The sequence below is a fragment of the Cebus imitator genome, unplaced genomic scaffold (genome assembly GCF_001604975.1).
Source record: "Cebus imitator isolate Cc_AM_T3 unplaced genomic scaffold, Cebus_imitator-1.0 Scaffold232, whole genome shotgun sequence".
In the NCBI taxonomy this organism is placed as follows: Eukaryota; Metazoa; Chordata; class Mammalia; order Primates; family Cebidae; genus Cebus; species Cebus imitator.
The window spans coordinates 2,257,526-2,262,511 of NW_016107547.1; the positions used below are offsets into that span (position 1 = coordinate 2,257,526).

General features: G+C 42.8%; 1 non-coding gene across 1 annotated transcript; it reads right to left on the reverse strand.

The window, feature by feature from the left end:
- Nucleotides 1-760: 760 nt before the first annotated feature.
- LOC119466832 lies at nucleotides 761-903 on the reverse strand. The gene has a single exon (XR_005195320.1). It is a non-coding gene; the product is annotated as a U4 spliceosomal RNA (small nuclear RNA).
- Between the last annotated feature and the right edge of the window lie 4,083 nt (nucleotides 904-4,986).

Consider the following 4,986-nt stretch of genomic DNA (forward strand, 5'->3'; position numbering starts at 1 on the left):
GTGATGCACCCGCCTTGGCCTCCCAAAGTGCTGGGATTACAGGTGTGAGCCACCTGACCCAGTCAAATCTTAATACATTTAATCTTATATATCCAAAATAGATCATAATCAATCAATATGAAAAGTATGACATATTTTACATTTTTTGCATTCCAAATCTTTGAAATCTTGTCTGTGTTTACACTTACAGCACATCAGATTAGATTTGCTGCTTTCCAAGTACTCAATAGCGACCACCATATTGGACAGTGCAGTTTCTTCTCTTTCTGCCATTGAGGCCAAAAGTTCTGGACGGTTACTCTGCTGAACCTCCAGGAGAGACTTAGAAATATATTAACGATCTACAGTCTAATTTAGATAAAACATGTGCGAGTACCACAACAACAATTTTAGCAATTAAAGAAATACAATACTATAACATGTGAAATATGTCCCATTGGGTATCAGTAAATGCTCTCAGGGAGCTCCAGAATATTGAGACAACTGTGAGCTTTTCCTGCTTGAACTATGCCCAGTCAAGCCATTGTAGAAATTGGCAGGAAAGCCAAATAAGTTGGGCAGCTGGAGCACTGAAGCTCTGAATTTTCAGGGATGCCACTGCATGTACCCATAATCCATCCACAGTCCCAGCCCAGCCCTGTCCTTCTCCAAATACTGTTTCTGATCCTGGGGGACACTGAAACCTCAAACTAATAGAATGTTCTCTTGTTTTCTAGTAGGAGTAGCCCTTTTTTATTTTATTTTATTTTATTTTATTCAGTCTCCATAGAGACTGTCAAAAATTGCCAATGCCAACTCTATTGCAAGTTGTCAAGGCAGGGTATTGGGAAAAGTTTTCAATTAGCAATAATCTCTCGCCTCAGATAAACCTCACGCGCTGCGATACTGCCACTGCGCAAAGCTGGAATAGCCATTTTAAAATTTGAATTGATTGGCCGGGCAGATTGGCTCACGCCTGTAATCCCAGCACTTTGGGAGGCCGAGGCGGGTGGATCACTTGAGGTCAGGAGTTTGAAACCAGTCTGGCAACATGGTAAAACCCTGTCTCTACTAAAAATACAAAAATTAGCTGGGGGTGGTGTCACATGCCTGTAGTCCCAATTACCTGGGAGGATGGGGCAGGAGAATTGCTGTAACCCAGGAGGCAGAGTCCGCAGTGAGCCAAGATCCTGCCACTGCACTCCAGGCTGGGCAACAGAGTGAAACTCTGCCTCAAAAAAAATTTTTTTGAATTGATTACAAATTTCTTCCTCCTTTAGGGCAGTGGAAGAAAGGCCATGATGAAAATATTTTGATTTACAGTCCCCACCATGGCACGCGGCCCTTTAAATGCTACTTGTTTTTGCCTAATATATAATTTAACAGATCCTAAATGTCCACTCTGAAAATTTGTGCACATGTATTCCACTTGAACCATTTTGTAAATTGCACAGAGACCCAAAACAGTGGAAGCATTAATAGATTGAATTTACTTTTTTTGAAAGCCAGCTTTTGGGTTTTGGCTTTACACATTTTTGTTTATTTTTGTGGCAGAAACAGAGAGGCATTACTCAGCTCCCACTTCAAGAAAGCTCTCACTGTCCTGCTGCAAGGAGTGTGGTTAGCTGTTACTGCCATCAGCTGTTAGTAGCTCCAAGGTTAGACCACGTCAGTTTCTGAGCCGAGATCGTTGTCTTTTCAGGATGCACATGGCTAATGATGGAGCAAAGGGAGGTACGGGGATATATCCTTTTCTGCTCAATGCACAACTCCTCTGATGGACAATCTTTGCTCCAGAGCTCCCCAGCGGAGTGGCAGACTTTCTCAGGTCCACATTGCAGTCGTACAACACCCCCTTCCCTTTTTTTCCACAGGCATTACTTCTCTATAAACCTTTTGTACCCTTAACTCCTTAGTATCTGTTTCCCTGGCAACCCAACCTGTGATGAGTTTCTATGTCATTCATTTGAGCTTTACCTTTCATTAGTTCCTGGTTTGTATTTCTTTTGGATAATTTTGTGGCTTTGTAATTGTGTTTGTAGTATATTATTCAGTGTACATATTTTCCATTTTTCTTTTTTGATAATAAGCGCATTTACAATGGAGTATTGCAAACTACTGGATTTGAATGCTTTTTTTTTTTTTTTTGAGACAGAGTCTCGCTCTGTCGCCAAGGTCTATTTAGGTGATGTAGATGTAGGAAGTGGCTAGATGTGAAAATAAGCAGAGGAAGGACCTATGGAGAATTGGAGAATACATGACTACTCTAAAAGCAGTCAAGGCCGGGCGCGGTGGCTCACGCCTGTAATCCCAGCACTTTGGGAGGCCAAGGTGGGTGGATCAGGAGGTCAAGAGATCGAGACCATCCTGGTCAACATGGTGAAACCCCGTCTCTACTAAAAAAATACAAAAATTAGCGCATTTGTGATTCCTGATGTAAAGCTATACATTTTCTTCTAAATAGAGCCTTAGGTGATCCCATAGGTTTTGTTATAAAGCATTTACCTTTTTGTTACTTCCTAAAAATTTATAGCTTCTATCTTTTCTTTTTTAATCCTAGAGTTACTTGGAGGTTTCTTTGTGGTTTTTTTTCCTTGAGATACAGCCTTGCTGTGTCGCCCAGGTTGGAGTGCAGTGGCATGATCTCAGCTCACTGCAACCTCTGCCTCCCAGGTTCAAGTGATTCTCCTGCTTCAGCTTCCCAAGTAGCTGGGATTACAGGCACACGCCACAACACCCATCTGGGATTTTCGTCATTTTTAAGTAGAGATGGTGTTTCAGCATATTAGCCAGGCTGGTATTGAATTCCTGAACTCAAGTGATCCACCTGCCTTGGCCTCCCAAAGCTCTTTTTGTTTTTTTTTTCAGGCTGGAGTACAGTGGCACAATCATGGCTCACTGCAGCTTTGACCTCCCAGGCTCAAGCAACCCTCCCACATTAGCCTCTAGGGTAGCTGGGACTATAGGAATGCACCACCATGTCTGGCTCCTTTTTTTTTAATTATCTGGTTTTTTTTTTTTGGAGATGAGGTCTCACTATGTTGCCCAGGTTTTTAACTTGAACAAGTTTTTTGTAGAGACAGGAGTTGTGCAATGTTGCCCAGACTGGTATCAAACTCCTGGTATCGGTGATCCTCTCACCTTGGTCTCCCAAAGCACTAGGAGTACAGGCGTGAGCCACTGTACCCAGCCATGATCTAGGGGTATCTCGGAGACAGTTCCTCAACAGGAAAAATATTTTGACCATCTTTTATTATTCATTTCAAATTTTACTGGCTTATAATGAGAATGTGTAGGCCGGGCGTGGTGGCTCACGCCTGTAATCCAAGCACTTTGGAGGCCAAGGGGGGGGTGGATCACCTGAGGTCAGGAGTTCAAGACCAGCCTGACCAACATGGTGAAACCCCATCTTTAAAAAAAAAAAAAAATGAGAATGTGTAGCCTCTACAAATCTCTGGTTCTTTAAATTCATGAAGTTTTCCTCTGTGAAGCAGCACACAGCTGATGGACATTAGAACATAATTTACACTAAAACTTTTTTTTCTAACTTCCCAAGAGCTAGAAAACCAAATAATTTACATTATAAAATGTGTGTGGAGGCCGGGCACAGTGGCCCACGCCTGTAATCCCAACACTGCGGGAGGCAGAGGTGGACAGATCACCTGAGGTCAGGAGTTTCAGACTAGTCTTATCAACATGGAGAAACTCCGTCTCTATTCAAAAAAATACAGACTTACGTGGGCTTGGTGGCGCATCCCTGTAATCCCAGCTACTCAGGAGGCTGAGGCAAGAGAATCGCTTGAACCCAGGAGGCAGAGGTTGTAGTGAGTGGAGATCGTGCCACTGCACTCCAGCCTGGGCCACAAGAGCGAACCTCCATCTCAAAAATAAACATTAATTAATTAATTAATTAAAATGTGTGTGAAGATATACATATACATGCTGATATATTGAACTTGTCACATTATTCAATCATCTATTCTCTAGCTTATTTTTCATCTCTTTGATCATTCAAATTCTGAGAGAGATATATTATAATCTCCCTTTATGGTGGTGATTTTCTACCAAAGTCTTCTTGGGTTTCTGAGAGTTTGCTGTAAATATTAAGCTGCTATAATAATTTAGTACATAAAAGTTTGTGATTCATCACTTCGACAAGGATTGAACCATTTATGCCCCCTTTTTGTCTTGTTCACTGCATTTGATCTTGAATTCCACTTTTTTCTAATAAACCTTGGTGACTTAAGCAACACATTTATAACCTCACGGTTTCTGTGGGTCAGGATCTAGGGTTGACCTAACTGGGTCTTCTGCTTCAGATTCTCATAAGATTGCAATCAAGGTATACATTTAGGGTCTTTCACAGGCTGCAATCAAGGTATCAGCTGGGGCTGCAGTCTTATCTCAAGGCTCACCATGACAGGATGCACTTCCAAGGTCGCTCACATAGTTGCTGGCAGGATTCAGCTCCTTGCTGGCTGTTGGACTGAAGGCCTCAGGTCCCTGCCGGGGGCCCTCTGCATCAGAGTAATCACACAGGAAGAGCCAGAGACAGAAGATGAGCAAGATACAGAAGCTACAGTCTTTTGTAACATAACTAAGAAATTGACATCTCATCACTTTTGCCATAGCCCATTTGTTACAAGCAAGTCCCTGGGTCCAACACAAGAGGAGGGATTTACAAGATGGTGAATACGAAGAGGTGAGGATCGTTGGGAGCCATTTTAGAAGCAGCCTACCATAGCTTGGTACAGGAGTTTATTTATTTATTTGTTTAGAGACAGAATTTTGCTCTTGTCGCCCAGGCTGGAGTGCAGTGGCACAAATCTCAGCTCACTGCAACCACCACCTCCTACGTTCAAGCGATTCTCCTGCCTCAGCCTCCTGAGTAGCTGGGATTACAGGTGTGTGCCACCACGCCCAGCTAATTTTTGTATTTTTAGTAGAGATGGGGTTTCACCATGTTGGCCAGGCTGGTCTCGAACTCCTGACCTCAGGTGATCCACC